Here is a 17,992-nt window from a genome sequence, read left to right as displayed (position 1 = left end):
AAAGTTACAGTTTAACTGAGAAATTTCACTCATCTCCTCTTCTTCCCCGTTGGTCATGCTGAAGGCCACAGAATTAGAACTGAGCTGATGGGAATGGACCATATTAATGGTTAAAGAATTGAGAAGGATATTTACTAATAAGTCAGTCATCCACACTGTGGAGGGGGGATATGGATGTGAGGGAATCATGTTGTCTCCCTCCAGCAAGGAGAGGTGGGTGTTGAACTCATAGTTACAAAATGAACTAATCCCCATCTAAAAACTGCTCTAAATGAAAGTGCAGGTTGCCAAGAGAATATATGTCAAGAGCACTAAGAAGGCTTCCTGAAGCAAGTGGCATTTAGAAGAAGGAGTGAGTGTTGTGAGGCAGCGCTAAGGCTGGGGATGCTAAGGACTCAGACTTTCAGGGAAGTGACCAACGGGACCTGACTTCCAAAGGCTAGTTGAAAAGTGTGGAACCTCAGTCTGGTGATGTGGGCATGGCCAGATCAAGTGCATGTACTTACTTTGTGAGCTGAAGTATTAAACATTCCTTAGTCTCTGTTCATACCCTCATCTGCAAAGTAGGAATAACAATGGTACCAGCCTCATAGGGTTATAAGGATTAAGTGAAATTAATACACGAAAGGCCCTTAGCAAATTTCCTGCTATGTAGCAGATGCTCAATGAATGTTATTGTATTATTAATTTATATATTGTTCATGCTTATTCAGTGGGAGAACCAGGATTTAAATTCAGGTCTTTCTAACTTGCGTCTCCACTATTAACTACCATGGTGCGTATCCTGGGTTGATTTTATGTAATTTCACAAAGAAGATTTTGTGGATTATTATGTGACCCTTGAACAGCCTAAGTTTTTAAAAATATTTAGGCATTAAGTATATACAAAAATGGTCACAAGAGTTTTAGTAACAAAATGCATTCTGCAAAAGTTTATGCACCATGAATCACAATTTTATTTTTAAAAAATTTAAGACTAGATTTTAAAAAAATTATTGTTAGATCATGGAATTGTGGGTGATTTTCAAAAAATAATCTTTAATAAAGCTCTTATGAGCACCCAAAAGGTGAAAAGCCTACTGAAGTTCCAGGTTTTCTTCTTGGCCCATTACTTAGGAATTACTCATTTCCCCATTTTTGGAAAAAAAAAAAAATGCATGTATGTAGGACCCACTTCCTACCAGGAATTGATTAAAAAAAAACTATGAATCAAGCTTGAAAAAGAATTAAAGCTAGTTGACTGTGCTTCCGGGTCTATTTTAAAAGGAAAGGGATGCTTTTCCACTTTTAAGGGAATTCAGTGAAAAAGTACAGGAGTGGTCCATTCCAGTCCTGGCAAGCAGATCAATGCTCAGAGCATCTGTGGATCAACTGGCTGGCACAAAAACAGAGTGGCTAGATTAGCTTCATCACCTGACTCAGTGGCTTAGCTCAAATGCTTAGGGCATTTTTCAGAGCACATTGGACCCCGGACTGGGCTTGGATAACATCTTAGAATTATTAAAGAAATCATATATGCACCTTGGTTTTTGTCCCAGAGAGAAAACATGAGCACCAAGGCCCTGTGTCCCCTTTGCAAGGTGTTAGCCACAAACATGCCACCAGCAGACTGTGGGTTAGACCAAACATAAAGCATTCCTCAGGCTTTTTAAGGAACACAATAGCACATGATCCCTTTGGGATTTGAAGTCCATCTTCAAGCATCCATCCATTCTTCTTCTACCTACATACATCATCAGATCAAAATGTGCCCCAGACTGAGAGCTGAAAAATGTTTGGTAAGGAAACTGCAGAGGTATTGAGTCAGAATGTCGAGGCAGCACATGCAGCTTTAATTTGGATTAGGATGACCCAGATAAAAAAAAAAAAAAACTCTGTAGTCTTGCCAGATCTGCCCTCCTCCCCATCCACAAAAAGGTGTAGCTGCAATTTCCCAACTCTTGTTCCCCAACAGGTAACTTTTTTAGCATCCTAAAGAGCATCCCAACAGACAGTCTTTTATTAAATGTCTACTATGTGTCATTTATTGCAAAGGTGTGCCACAAAGGGGGAGAAACTGGTAATTTTTCTAGCAAGCAGACTCTTGGCAAATGTTTCTGTGGTAAATCAGGATTTATTTGAAGCTTAAGACAGAGGATGTGGGCTCCAGATGGTACTTGTATGAGTGCAAACTTTCAAGTAAAACAGGGCTGACCTCAGAGTGTAAGGAGCACGTTTTTGCAGATTATTAGACCATCCGTCACTTGAGGACATTTGAATAATGTCTTTCATAGGAAATGTGGGGATATTATGTGCCTCTTTTTGAAGGTTTCAGTTCTGAAAGAATATGCTCATGAGGCATTCATTGATTTCAAAAGGTGGACCCTCAGGGTATGTAAAAGGTGTGCTGAAATCCTTAAAAATGCATGATCCCCCTCAACAACCATGATCAATCACTGCATTAAAATAATAAATAAATGAAATACTATTTCCATGTGTTGGTGTAGAAAGCATATGTACAATGGCAGGCTCCAGAGATTCAGGGCAGATCTACTGAAGTTCTACTTGGAAGATCCCAAAGCATTTTGAGAGACAGATGAAAGGTATATCTTGGGACTTTGAAATCAATAGTCACATCCCTGGCATGCCTGGATTTAGACTCAAAAGCACAATGTTTTTAGTGGTTTAAACATTCTTCTTTCCCTTCCCTCCTGGATGAATCTTTTTCACTCTTTAAGATTCTCTTGGACAAAGCCTCATTCACCCGAGATGTCACCTGCTTTTCTCCATGACAACCCCACTGTCATTAAATGACTGCCTCTCCACATGCCTGTGAGTACCCTGATGTCAGGGAATAAATCTTATTCCTCTCTGTACCACATAGCACCTCTCACAGAGGCCACACAGAACGCAGCCTAAGGTGGTTCTGGCCAAAATAAACTAGAAAGGGAGAGAGACTTCTCCAGGACATTAATCATAAATTCAATTCTCTCTTTTTTTTTTTTTTTGTGGACCCAAAGACACACAATGAGAGACACTTGATGATTACCTGGGAAAATTTTGGAATAAAGCTCAGGGGTCAGTCACCTGGCAAAGTTCTTGAAAGCTAGTATTAGGCAGTAGTGCAGTCATAAGGATGTATGGCATTTGGTAGTCAAACAGGTTTAAACTGAAAGTACTTACGTTTGATCCAACAAAACTTTTACTAGGTTCCCATTGTGTTACATAGTAGACTGTGTACAGGATGCTGGATTGAGGAAAATGAATGGGCCTGCCACTGGAGTCTCACAGTCTCACAGCCAAAACTAAAAGGGAGGTAAATAACTAAAATATGTCCTATATGCTGTTAATAGAGTCATAAACAAGGTACTATAGCAGAGATGTCAATTAGATGTTGGCTGTTAACTATAGTCAATTTGTTGAGACTGACTGCTTTGGAATGCTGTGTTGAAGATTCTCCTGTCCCTGAGTTTCATTGAAAAGGGGAGCTGTGATCAATTAGTAATGTCTGCCAGAAATGGAAAGTCAGGGGATTTGTGGCTCAACTGCCATGTGTTAATCATCAGAACTTTACCTGCAGAAGAAAGGATAACAGAGAAGACATCCAAGAAGAGTAGGCATTTGCATTCTATAGCATACCATATTCTTAAATTGAGCTAAAGAGTATTAAGAGGGTAAACTCAGGCACAATATAATTTTTAAAGAGTTTATATGAATAAATAGTGATTCATCAATCCAGGAACTCCAAACCAAAAGTAGTTCAGAAACTCCACCAAGGGATCACAAGGGGGAAGAAGCTTTTATAGGATGAACATGGAAGTAGTGCAGAGAAAATATTTCACTGGTTACAGTTATACAGTTGCCTTATTTGATCAATCCCCTGGTAAGTCTGTAGTTATATAATCATAAGTTTGTTTGCTGCTTCTTACTGGTTGAGCTTAAGTTCTATTTTTCTCTAATACAGGCATTTTAAAGAAATAGTTCAAATTAAGTTTCACTTATGTTTGCAAATCAAGCAAGGCTGAGGCCTAACTGGCTTTGTCCACTCAGGGATTCTTCAGACCTGGTCCCCATTTTAAATTTGCTTTAACAAGGGTCATATCAAAAAAGCAGACAGTCTTAAGTTTAAATCCAGACTTTGCTTTCCACAAGTTACTAAGCATTTCTAAACCTCATTGGCCACCAAAGTGAAGTGGAGGCAATAATACATCCTTATTGTGTGGATTAAATGGGAAAACACCTAGCAAAAAGCCCAGCCCTCAGAAGATGCTTAACAAATGATAGTAATTATTGCTATAATGATTATGGACTTCCTAAACTTCCTTGGTATGTTGACATCTCAGCTTTGCTTTCTGCTCACTCAAATGAAAGACTCATTTGCATTTGAAAGTGCAAGAAAATGTTTAAATTTTTATCTCATTAAAACCACAAGCTCAATGGACAAGACAGGAAGAGATAAGAGAACGAACTGCTTTCTTTCTGGCACAGTTTAGTAACACAAAAATAATCTCATTCCCAAAGACTACCTTTTAAAGTACATCTTGTCTTTTTAGCAGGTAAACTCTGTGAAAGCAGGAATTATGTCTTACATGGGTTTTGTAGATCCTCAGCCACACATTGCAGGTGCTTAGTAAGTGATAAAGATCAAAATAGCCCAAGAAAATAGGATGAGTATTAAAATTGTTTCATTTAGGGAATAGGAGTTGTGAAAACACAAAAGTTCAAATATTTAATGTTGGCATATTACCCAACAATTTTTTCCTCTATATAATTATTCTTCTTAAATATCATAGATAATAGGACAAACTCATATACTTGGCACTAATATCAACCACTGAGAAATAATTCATTTTATATGCCATGCAAATAAACCCTATATTACATAGTGGTTAGATACTGGGAGATAGAGATATTGAAGGCTTACCATGTGTTTGATTTCACCGAAAACTAGAACTGCATTAGGTCATGCAATACTTGGTCATGAGCCTTTGTCATAGGTACTGTTATCTTCTAAAGGTTACAGATAACAAAACTGAGGTTTAAATTAACTTCAAGGATTTGACGCTAGGTGCTTCTGATTCCAAAGCCCATGCCCCTTATACTTGGGATTCACAGTCCTCCAAATATATGTGTATAATTTTAATGTTTGCATTTAATGTTCCATTAAATGGAAAATATCTTAAGGTTTATTATTTTAATAATTCAACAGTGTATCTTTGTGTAAGTCTCACTATATCCATTCTCTTAATTCAGACTTTTACTTAGAAGGTTTGGATAAAGTACACCTAGGATGACTACCAAATTATGAATACGAGGGCATCTAGTTAAATGATAACACATTATCTACACTTAATAAATGACTTTCAGAATGAATAGTCAATTGAATAAAAACATTTTGTTCAGTACATATTACTATGCAAATATCTACATTATCATTTCCAATAACTCTGATGTTTTCTGATGTTCTTAACCACCAAATTATTTCACAACTGTTTCTGGAATTTAGCTTATCTTTATCAGCACATTGTCAGCTCTGTGAATTTGAGCACATACTGTGTCTAAAGTCATCACTGGCCCTCTAATGATATTTTTAGAGGTGTGGGTCACTTCCTTTTTGGTTAAATGGACACTACTTTGGGAAATTAGTTGATTCATATAAATGGACATACTTTTCGGCAATATAGCATTAATTACTTAATTTCAAAATCTACTGTCTACCAGAGAAAGTAAACTTGAGACTGTTCTTGTGAATATCAGTGATTCCACAAAAATACAACCCACAGCTACTTTATCAAGTTGGATGCTTAGAACATTACAGTCTGAAAACATGGAGGCAATATACATTGCCCAATTCAACACTTATGTGACTGAGTCTATAATGTGAGTTAATAGATGTTTACACTTTTCATGAAGAAAAAATTCAGTCATTATTCCCAATTCATTCCTGATTCGAGGACAGGCATTGAAATCCCTTTGTGTATGTTCTCAATGTGAAAAGTAGCTCTGTTCCATTGTATCTAAGTAAGTGAATGTGACTATAATGGATATTTGGCATGATCAGGAAATATGGTATTCTAGTTAATCCAATCTAAAGTTTCTGTACATACTATTTGTGGATGATCACGTGCCATAGAGGTTGAATGCAATACGACACCCTGAAAAACTGTTTCCTGAGGACTCTGATTCTAGTTAAGATAGAATAAACATATTTCATGCAGTTTCTCCCATTGATTGCAACCAAAAACTCTGGACAAGATGCACAGAACTTTGGAGAACTCTGAAAAGTAAGTAGTAGCAAATAGATTGCCGAAGGAAACCAGAATTCTCACATTTGAGATCATAAATCTCCTGGGTATTTTCCTCCCATGTCTCCCAGCCTGTGCTCAAAGGCAACGTGAATCCTGAAATAGAGTTCTCAGAAGTGCTAATAGGTGATCGCTGGCTAAGTAATGTCTGCTCATTAGCATAGCACAGAGCCTCCTGAGATAACATCTCCTACTGTCCCAGGAGCTGTCAGGGCCTAACTTCCTCATGTATTTTCACTAGGAAACGATGTCCTTTTGGCTTTATGAAGGAAACGCTGTTTTGGGGAGATTGCCCTCCTCACCCCCTCAGTTATGCTGTGTTGAATGTTAGAAACAATAACTCTGGTCCATATTCAATTTATTAAAGGCTTATGATGTTCTTGCGACTGTAGTGGGAGCTTTATCTAATTTAATGCCCCTGGCAAACCTCTTCTATAAGTGTTATTAGCCAGAAAAAGAGAAACTCAGAGAAGTAAAGAAACATATTCGCAATCAACAGCTAGTAAATAGTAGAAGAAAATTGAAATCTGGCGCTGTGTGCCTCCTAACAAGTCCGTGGTTGTAGTTCTCTACATTATCATGGCTGGAAGGAATTCACCTTTGGGCTAGTTTCTCAGCTGCTTCAGTCCTGAATGTCCATTCTAAGCTTAAACAGCCAAACAGAAACAAGATCAATTCCCTGTCCAGACGGCTGGAATGAAGCACCGGCATAGAATCGCTACCTGATTCTCTGTGCACTTCACACTGGAGAGTGAACTTTGAGTGCAAACACATTATTTATTTCATAAAGTGATTAAGGACAGCTGTGTTATTCCTGTCCTTAGGCAGATGGAGTCTTGTTCTATTACTAAAGATGCTTCTTCGTCACAGGGCAGAGGTCTGACGGTGCCACGCCCCTGTCCAGGAGCCCTTAGAGGCTTCATGCTGAAGGCCATGTGCTCCACTCCCACACTCTGAGATTCTGCACAGCTTCCAAGGCTTTGGGAGTCTGGAAAGGTCCCATCCTCCTCCTAAGCCTTGGTCAGTGCATGGCACAGAGCAACCACTCAGCCAATGCAGGTTAGTTTGAAGAGATGTTAGTTTTCTTCCCTGCCTGCCCCTACCTCCCCCAGGACAAATATAAAACTATCCCAACTTCTCAAAGCAAGTATTTTTCATGTAAAGTAATGAAGTAGTTGGGGAAGGATACACCAACAGTGAATGCATTTGCGGAGGCAAGAGAAGAGTTATGAATACATGGTGAGGCACAGCCTGAATTCATAAGAGCCAGGGAAATGGAAGTGTGGTAACAACCTCCAGCCGGTAAGGGTGTTCCAGGAAGGCTTCCTGGAAGGACTTGCATGTGAACTCCCTAACCTGGTGTTCTTCAGACTGTGGGTTGTGACCCTAGGGTGAGGAAATCATTTTGGTGAGTCATAACCAGAGTTTTCTTCTGAATGAAACTGAATAAATAGAATGGAGGCTGAGTATATTACTAGCTCACAGCATAAAATGTATTTCTTTCTGAGGGTTGTGGTCCACAAAAGTAAGAAACATATTGCCCTATCTTTTGTCTTCCGAGAAGTTGCTCTACTCCTGTGATTTTAAATTCACTAGCCCCTGCTGACCATGATCTTTCATTCGGCTCAAAAGTGGAGATATGGTACCACTGTCTCGTCTTCAAAAAATCACCACTCTTTTATGTTTCTGTTGTGTCCAATCCTACTGGAGGGTGTTTTATTAATGAAGATAAGGGATAACACATATGTAGACCAGTACTAGGCAATTTATACGCATGACCCACTTGTAATCCTCACGTCATCTTTTTCTAACCCTGTAATAACCTTGCAAAGCATGGTTCATCCTTTCCATTGCACTCATGAGAACACTGAGGGACAGGATGGAAGGTTATTGCTGATCACTTTCTAGGGGGTGAGTGAGCTGAGATTTGAACTCCATTCTGTCTGACTCTGATGCTAGTGTAAAGCCCCAATAATTATTAAGCTGAATTTATGATGCAGCAGTATGGATTTATAAAATCCATTACTATTGCCCAGTAAGACTGAATAACCTTCTGTTTTCTGTCTTTGGAGGCCTGTAAATTCCAAGTTATTTCTGAGAAGAATGAAACTATGCATTTTCTAAAATGTTGGTATCTCATCTCAGTTCAATATCTCAGATCCAACATCTACTTCTCTTTACCTTCAGTGCCCGTCACCCCGGTCCATGCCACCACCAATCTCCTGATAGCCTTACAGCCTCCCAACTGGTCTTTTCAGTCTAGTCTCTTCTGAACTTTTTGAGGTACAAACTCTGTCAATCTACTGCTTATGGTATTTCAGTGGCTTCTCTTTGCTCTTGCCATAAAGACCATATTTGCCAGGTGGCTGTGTGTCTCCTTGGTCTGACCTCCCTTTCCTTACCAGCCTCCTTTTGTATCAGGCTCTTTGCTTTTATAATCAAGCAGGACTTCTTTCAGTTGCTCTGTCATGCTTATTCCCTTCTGCCACAGGACCTTCACATATGCTATTCCTTCTGTTGACATCATTCTCCAAACCAGTCCCTTGCTCCCTTCATCTGCATAACTCCTGCCCATTCACCAGATCCCATTATTTTGCCATGTCCTGATAGAAGAGTTCCCTGTCTTCCCTGTAGACAAATAACGTATGACATGATCTCAAGGCACTCCTGAGTCTTTGCTTCATTGCACTGTTCATTGTAATTTTACATTCATTCATGTGATTCTTTAGTTGACGTCTATCTCCCCTACTGAACTGTGAGCTCCATAAGGGCAAAAATTGTGCGTGTCTACCTTTTACTCCCAGGGCCTAGAATTGTTCAGCTCATAGAGCAAAAAGTAAGGCATTCAACATTGAACTTATCTGACCTCTGTAGAAGCTCCAGGTGCTCGGGTTTGGCCATAAGCAAATCAGAGCAAGGAAATCAACGGTAAATCTCCAAGGCATTAAACAGCCAGATTTTGTAGTAAGAAGAGCCTTCTGAGTATAAATGTTGATGTCTTAGAGCCCTCTTATTTATGGTTTGTCCTCTATTTGGTTTGGACACAAGATATTCCTCTATCTCCTTCGAGTACTCTCATTTCCTTAGGAGTTTAACGAAGTCTACACCTAAAATGCTACAAACAGCTGGGGGTAGAAGGGTATCTGGTTTATGGCACTAAGAGAAATGTTCACTGTGTACAGATTGATGTGGCCACAAAATTTTCTGTGTGTATGACTCCAAGGTGAATTTGCATGGGGCTCCGTTAGCCTAGTCTCAAATTTTAAGCTGCTCCCTTGGTTATGTATCTCCTAAGGGAATCTAAGTAGAGGAAGCAGAAGAATACAGAGATAAGCCTTGTCTCCCCTCCATGAGCAAAGAAAGACATCTTTTCCAGGCAAGACTCTTACCCCAGCCACCAGTAGACCCTGTTGAGAAAATACTATTAATAATAATTAGTAGTCTTCATAATCATTATTATAACAATAGCCTTCATTGGAGTTTGTTTGTTTATTTGTTTTTTTAATGTGCTAAGTGTTTTGCCTGAATTTTCTTATTTAATATTCACAACCATCCTAGGAAGGGCTGGGGCTGCATGTACTCAGGAGTAGACTAAATCTTAGAGAAGCCAAGCTCTTTCCTCAAGACCACACAGAAAGCAACAGGTGGTAAGGGATTTGAAATTAGGCGAATTCATCTTTCTGTCCCCTTGCTCTTGACCACTGTTTTTACTGCCCTCTTTCAGTCTTTAATGATTCCTTTAATAAATCTTTTCTTTGTTGGCATTTATTGTGTGACAGGTACTGGGGATTTGAAGGAAAGTAATTTATAGATGGATCCTTCCCTGGGGAAGTTTACCACCCCTTGGGGACAGATCACCAAAATCCTCTTCCTTGCTGACACCCATTGAGCACTTCCTGTGAACCAGGCTCTGTGCTAAGCCCTGTGCCTGGGATATCTTATTTAAGCCTCAGAATTCTTATCTCCAGGTAGGTGCTAATATCACACCCTTTTTCAAGATAAGAAAATGGAGGCCTCAGGTAAAATAACTTACCCAAGGGCCAAGAACGAGGAAGCAGTTGGCTAGGATGGAGCCCCAAGTTTATCTGGCTTTGTCAGATGCCTGTACTTTCTACCACCACACTAACTTGCAGAAATGTGGAGAATGTACAAACAGAGCAACCTCCAATGCACTTTGAAAGTACAGGGCAGGACAAGCTCAACTCTGTCTGAAAGAGCCAGAAAAGCCTTCCTGTGTAGATGTTTGGGGTAAGTTTGGCCTCTACCTTCCTGTTTAAATACACGTCACAGCTGGCAAGAGGTGGAAGTGTAAGAAAATAAAAGCCAATGTGCAGACATTCCTAGAAGACATATTTGTGTTCAACATTAGAACTTTCTGATAATTACTGTAGAGTAAAAATAGAAGGGGCTGTTTGGGAAGTAGTGAGTTCTCCACCATTAGAGGTATGAAGAGGGAAACTGAGCTGTCATGCTGAGGATACTTGAGAGACTGAGGTACAGGGTTGGCAGTTGGATTAGATCAGAGGTAAGCAGTTTAGCTGTGCATATGAATGGGTGGGTGATTTGGTTAAATACCAGTTCCTAGGCATTCCCACTAGACATTCTGGGTCAGTAGGTCAGGACAGGTTCCCAGGAATCTGCATTTGTAACAAGCTCTCCAGGTGATTCTTAAGGACACTGTATTAGTCCTTTTTCATACTGCTGATAAAGACATACCTGAGACTGGGTAATTTATAAAGAAAAAGAGGTATATGGACTCACAGTTCCACATGGCTGGGGAAGGCCCCACAATCATGGCAGAAGGCTAAAGGCACATCTTACATGGTGGCAGACAAGAGAGAATGAGAACCAAATGAAAGGGTTTTGTATAAAACCATCAGATCTTGTGAGATTTATTTACCACCATGAGAACAGTATGCGGAAAACTGCCCCATGATTCAATTATCTCCCACTTGGTTCTTCTCCACAACACATGGGGATTATGGGAGCTACAATTCAAGATGAGATTTGGGTGGGGACAAAACCAAACCATATCATAACATGGTCATTGTGAAGTCACAGCTACAGAGGGCTAGATGACCTTTAAAATCCTTTTCAATATTGAGGTTCTCTAAACACATGTTTCCTAGTGTGTATTCCATGGAATACTCTGCCTCTAACAAGAGAGAGAATTTTTTTTTTTTTTTTTTTTTTTTTTGAGATGGAGTCTTGTTGTGTCACCCAGGCTGGAGTGCAATGGTGTGATCCCGACTCACTGCAACCTCTGCCTTCTGGGTTCAAGTGATTCTCCTGCCTCAGCCTCCCAAGTAGCTGCAACTACAGGTGCCTGCCACCATGCCTGTCTAATTTTTGTATTTTTAGTAAAGACGGGGTTTCACCATGTTGACCAGTCTCCTGACCTCAGGTGATCCACCCGCCTCGGCCTCCCAAAGTGCTGGGATTACAGGCATAAGCCGCTGCGCCCGGCCAAATTTCTTCTTTTAAAAGCCAAATAGTGAAGACTTTAGGCTTTGTGGGGTTTCTGTAAAAACCACTCAACTTACCATTGTATTAATAGCATGAAAACAACCATAGACAATACGTAAATGAGTGGACATGGTTGTGTTCCAGTAAAATTTTGTTTATAAAAATAGACAGTAGACTAGATTTGGGCCATAGACCGTAGTTTGCTGGCCCTTGGCCTGTGAAAATAAGTTTGTAAAAAGCTAAAAATCATATTCCTTCATGAATATTCACAGTATATGTGAGCATCTTCAAGGTTCTGAGAAGACCTGAGAAGTAGAGAGACTTGTTTAATTTTAATTAACCCAGAATTTCTCAAATGTATTTAATCACAAAACTCTCTTAGTACCTAACACATCCTAACACACTTTGGGAATGACTCATTTATGTCTTATAAGTGGGCAGTATACAAACCATTTGCATGGACTGTTTTCTGAGAGGTTAGGAGGGAAATGTCTCTAAAATACATGCCTCACCCAGGTCATTGGTGCCTAAACTTAACTCAGATGGTGTCTGTGGCTTAAGGTGATGTGCCCATATTAAAATGAAAACACTCACAATGTAAATGCACTTGGCAGGTTTCTTCTGCAGAGGTGGTTTTGAATGCAACTGATGAAACAGAGGGCATAAGAGTCATTTGGAAATGGATGACACCATGTGGGAAAGGAAGAGCAAAAAGGAAAGTGAAAAATAAAAAGACTTACTAAGCATTTGATGCATGCCTACCACTGGACTAAGGCCTTTATCTAGATCCATCGTTTTGAACTGGGGGGCAATTTTTCTTCCCAGGAGACACTTGGCAATGTCTGGAGACATTTCTGATTGTCATAATTGAGAGTGTAGTGTACATACAGTGCTAGGATGTAGCAAGTAGAATATAGGGCTGTCGTTCAACATCCTACCATGCACAAGTTGCCAACCTCCTCCAATAAATTACCCAGTCCCCAATATCAATAGTGCCACTGTTGGAAACCTTTGATCTAGATATTCTGATTATCTAGAAATGCTGAGAATAGGGCAAAGAGAAATTTAATCTTTTCTCCAGCCTTCCCATAGTTAGTGATGGTTTGAGCCACACTCTTAAAAATTCACATTCAATTAAGCTTGGCAAAGACAAATTTCACTTCCTTAGTCATTGATAGCCCATGGCTCTAAGCGGTCCTATCCACAGCTCCTTCATATCACCATCTCCTCTTGCCACTCTATCCCTTACCTTCTGAGGCTCCTGATACATTAGGTACCTACCATCCAATCTTATCCATGTCTTCAAACTTTATCTCCAATGACCACTAAAATACTACTTACTTAAGCCTTGAACTCCATCTACTGCCAACCTGACCAGTTATGTTCAATTACGTTTGTGACACCAGGCAAATGACTTTAACCTAAGGGTCTTGATTTCACCATCTGTAAATGGAAATGATGACAACATGTGCCCTTTCTACCTCAATTCAATTCCACCCAAATGTAAACCATAGGCTCAGTACTAAGCTTGGGGAGTTGGGGGATGCAAAGAATGTGAAACCTCCCAGGGAGAGTATGCTGAGGGGAGGGGATGGGATCTTTAAGGAGGCGGCAAATTCCTAGTTTTTATAAGCCAGCCCAGCTCCAGTTTTCCAGCAGCCTCCAAGAATGCCGCAGAGTGTGAGAGTGGACTGAAGAGGGTCTGGACAACATCACCAAAGGGCAGTCATTAGCCCTGGTATTTGGCCTGGGGTTAGATGGAGCTAAGAAGTCCATGTGTGGCAGCACATTACGAAGTTAAAAATTTCTACTAGAACTGGCTCTCCAAGGGGCAATCAGTAATAAACGTGATTTGGGCTTGTTAGGAGATATCATCAGGACCTGCCTTGGCCCCCAGAACTCCAAGCTATTCTCCTTTCTGGTAATTATGGAACATGAAGCACTTGGACTTTATTTTTATCACAGCTAAATTGAGCAATCAATTTCAGACAGTCCATGAATAAGGAGGTTGCTTCTGGGAAGATGATCCCCATAGATTAGCATTAAGCACTGAAACTGATGCTTAGAAAATAAAGCAACACAATGGCAGGAATGTTTAAAATGATCCCTCATGGAAGACTCGTCTTTCCCCTCCCCTTCTAATCTTCTGCCTGCTTTTGAGCCTGTCAGCTCTTTTTTCTGTCTTTCCATCCATACTGACTCTGGCTGTTCAACTATTTCGCAGTGAGAGGAGCAACTCCTGGAACTGGAAATGACAAAAGAGAACCCACGATGATGATGGGACTTTCTTTTCAGAACCTCAGATCCTCATGGAAATGGGTGATTGCTGAGCATTGCACTCTTGGTGCTCACAAATACTAGGAATTAAATCATTGAAAATGCATGGCCCACTAATGGCTGTTTCCCCTCTTCCCAACAATTAACAAGATAATAAATATAAATATGGTGCTAGTGTGGGTGGAGGGCATCTGACTGGGGAGCACATAGGGGACACTGAGGCGCATGCCCAAGGAGACTCATGGAGACTGATTGGCACGTGTGAATTCGGACATGAGTTTGGTCAGTTATCTCATAGCAAAAGATGTGTCATATGTTATGGATCTGTGTGATAAGTTGTGTTTCCCTTGACTGCTGTGCTGAGTCCCACTGCTTCTTGCTTTTCCTAAGTCTTTTCTATAGTTTCTAGAAACACAATAAGGGGAATGGAAAGACATATAGTTTGAAACAGATAAAACTTGGGGTTCATATCTTGGCTGGGCCACTTATTAACTAGGTCTTAGTTTTCTTAACTGTTCAGCAAGGAAGCGTTAGCTCATTGGATTCTTGTGAGAAATAAAAGAAATTATGTATGTTAAGTGCCTAGATTATACTAGGCACTCAAAAATGGTCATTGTTATTTTTTGATCAATAAAAGTGAAATGATATTGATGCTCTAGAGAAATCTCTCTATTAAAGATACCTAACCATATACCCCATAAAGGAGAGCTGGTCCTTATTATACCTGGTAATAAGTAACAAACAGAATTGATTATAATTTCAACTTGTCACTTTTTCTAGGTGGAGCCTCTGACCATTCAAACTTGTCGAGATGCAGTACAAAAAAGAAGGCAGGAATACCTTAGTACATGGAGTTACAGGAATTCAGATTTAATTGTAGATAAATAATTTTTGAAAGAATTCTTGTAAACACAGGGTTAACAGCCCTCAGGATTGCAGTTGATGATCTGTTCCACGTTATCATTTCTTGGTTTCTTAAAACCAGTGACTCAAACTGGGCTGCCCTTTTAGCCTGGGAAATCCCTAAAGCGGAAACAGAGGGGAAAAAAGGCCCTTTGTGATTTTTCAAAATGAATCACCAGTGATTAGGGCTAATTTCAATGCTGGATTCATTCAAGTATGTTACCTTGAGAAGTGGAAGCACCCTTGCCTTTCCCTTTTCCTTTCTTTGTTCGCCTCCCAGGCAGGACTCACTCACTTCCACCCACCCCTCACCTCTCACACAAAGACATTCAGAGTTGGGAAGTTTCAGCAACCTCCCTAGGGAAGAGCCCAGCGGAACCTGCTCACTCCAGCCCCACCCTCTAGTCTTTTCTGGCAGGTGTTAGTTGGCTAAGTTTTCCCTCTGTGCAATTTTGATGTTTTGCTTTTCCTCTCTTTCCGTAACCCCCACCCCTCCACCATTAGCTAGGTAATCATCATTGTTCTGTGACATTAGCAAATGCTTGGGTGGGTGAAACCTGCCTTTGTGGTGAAGAGAATCCTTGGCTAATTGTGTTAAAGTCAAAGAAAGCTCTTTACACATCCATAAGTAGGCTTTAGAGCTGGATAGAAAAATGAGGAAGAAGACATAATCAAACAATGGCATCCAGTGGGGTTCAATTAGGATAGGCTTCTGTAGTGGTCTGTCTGGACCACTTGGAGATGTGTTGAGAAGCAGAGCTGTGATTTTCCTTCCCATCTTCCTGCTTTCCCTCTGTTCCAGGGATTAGCCACAATAGTGCTTTGAGGAGGGAAAGCTAATGTTGAGACAGAATTTTTAAATTCAATACAGCATGACTCAATTCAGTCAACCATCCCTGAGCACCAGTTCTAGGAATTACAGGGCTGGTTCAGACCCTGTCCCTGCAATCCTAGGGCTGCCTCCTAGGAAGGGAGAAGGACATGAAGACATTTATGTTTACAACTCATCTGCCTGTTAATGGCCAGCCTGGTGCTCAGAAAATACGAACATTCACCGCACCTGCAGAAATTCTGCTATAAAACCATAGCAAGCGAACTATTATTTACTTACTATTTTTCTTTAACCTATGATCTCAATTTCAAATGTAGACTCATCCTAATCAATATTCTCTGGGAAATAATGCGCAGGATATATGGTTACAATGTTACAAATGCACATTAAAATAAATGAATAATTTAGTAAACATGTTCTTCTGTACTCAATGTACCTTATGTATTCTTAGCAATGTCACAGGGAATCATTGTCATGTGATGTGCTACACATAGGTACCTGACAGAGGTCTTCCAAAATCTCATGGGATGGAACCAGGGAGCAGGGAGGAGGCAGAGAGGGGAAGAAAGTAGAAGATGGAGGAATTCCCTGAGAGCTCTGAACTTTCATCCCCAGGACACCCATGGGAGTTTCCAACGGACTTCTGGTAGAGAAAGGTGCTCCAGACAAAAGCGATAGAGAGCACTAAGCTTAAAGTGCTAGGGGAAGGAGTAAGGAAAGGAGTAGAAGATTCATCTATTCAATTCATAATATCTTATGGGAACCTACTTTATAACCACATGTCTGCCCGTCTGTTAGTTCTCTACATGATACTGGGGGGATATACCAGGAAGTATGATAAATGGTCTTGCTCTCAAGTTAGACAGGTGGTAACATTGCTTGCAGTCAAGTTAGACAGGTGGTAACATTCTCTCTCTCTCTCTCTCTCTCTCTCTCTCAGACATCCAGAGATAAGCATTCAAAGAGAATGTATGCTTAAGGACCAAAATAGCAACACTGAGAGTTACTGTGAGTTCAGAGGAAAAACTTCTGTAGATAGCACAGGCTGAGAAAGGCCTCCCTAAAGCAGGGGTCTTTAAAGAATGGAGCAGAATTTGGAGAGGAGAAGTAGTTCAGGCTGGAGAAACACATCAGAAGCAACAGCTGCATGTGTAACCTGTATCCCCCTCACTGCAATCTTGGCTTCTGGATTGGACCAATCACAGCTTCTAATTCCAGTTTTCAACCCAGTGTCCTGAATGGATACTAAGGGGTCTGTGAATTCATAGACAGGCAAACGTTTTGTGAATTTACATATGTATTTTTTCTTGGGAGAGTATTTCTAGTTTTCATCAGATCCTCCATAGATCAACTCAAAATCACTTAAGAGTTTTTGCGAGTCTATTCCAATTTATGTCTTTATTATCACAAGCATCCATTTTGTTGTTTCTTTACATCGTACTTTTTTTCCATTACAAGGTGAATCCAGTTTTCACAAACCTGAAGGGAAACAAAATTTCTCACAATGATTAGATTAGTGCCCAAGGCCACTTAGTGAACCCAGGCCTCCCTGGTGAGGTCAAGCTCTAACGCTCACCCATGCTCATAACCACGGATTCTCTGCTTAGTCAAGTTTCCTACGGAGAGAATCAACATACGTCCTGACTCAGTCTCATCTCCTCTGTTAGGGCTTCTTATATTCTCAGCTCGGTGAAACTCCACTCCAAGTATTTGTCTTGTCACTGACCATGACTTGAATGTTAATTTTTTCCCTTTGACAACAGCCTTTGCTAAACATCATGCTCTACTCAGCATAGTCCATCCTTTGGAACCTGAAGAAAGTAAGCATGCTTTAAATACTTTCAGCCCAGCCCATGTTTTTAGCATGATATTTCATTACAGTGGCAACACACAAACCCTACATTCAAAAATGGCATCTCTATTTTAAAATCAGTATTTATATGAACCTGCTTGCAAATCCACTGCTTGTACATGATTTTTAAATGGACTACTCTTCTTTTTCCATTTATTATTCAAAAGTAGGGAGAAGATGATAACCAAGCCTCATGTTTTCATTTCCTAATTTCATTCAACTCATGGCCAATCTTGTTTCCTAGTAGCACCTCCCACATACTGTCCAAATCCAGATTATTTTGAAGCAAATGTTACATATATAATTTGCCCTTAACTATTTCAGCATTATATAAGATTTTAAGTAGACTTTGTTATTAATAGTATGGGCCACTTGCCA

The 17,992-nt window shown here is 40.2% G+C and overlaps 1 long non-coding RNA gene across 23 annotated transcripts in view; it reads right to left on the bottom strand.

Annotated features, from left to right (window-relative positions):
• Positions 1–17,992, bottom strand: part of LOC105483454 (uncharacterized) — a 379,659-nt gene that overhangs the window by 137,452 nt on the left and 224,215 nt on the right. The window lies entirely within an intron of this gene.

Source organism: Macaca nemestrina, chromosome 2 (assembly GCF_043159975.1).
Source record: "Macaca nemestrina isolate mMacNem1 chromosome 2, mMacNem.hap1, whole genome shotgun sequence".
In the NCBI taxonomy this organism is placed as follows: domain Eukaryota; kingdom Metazoa; phylum Chordata; class Mammalia; order Primates; family Cercopithecidae; genus Macaca; species Macaca nemestrina.
This window is presented reverse-complemented; position numbering and strand designations above follow the sequence as displayed.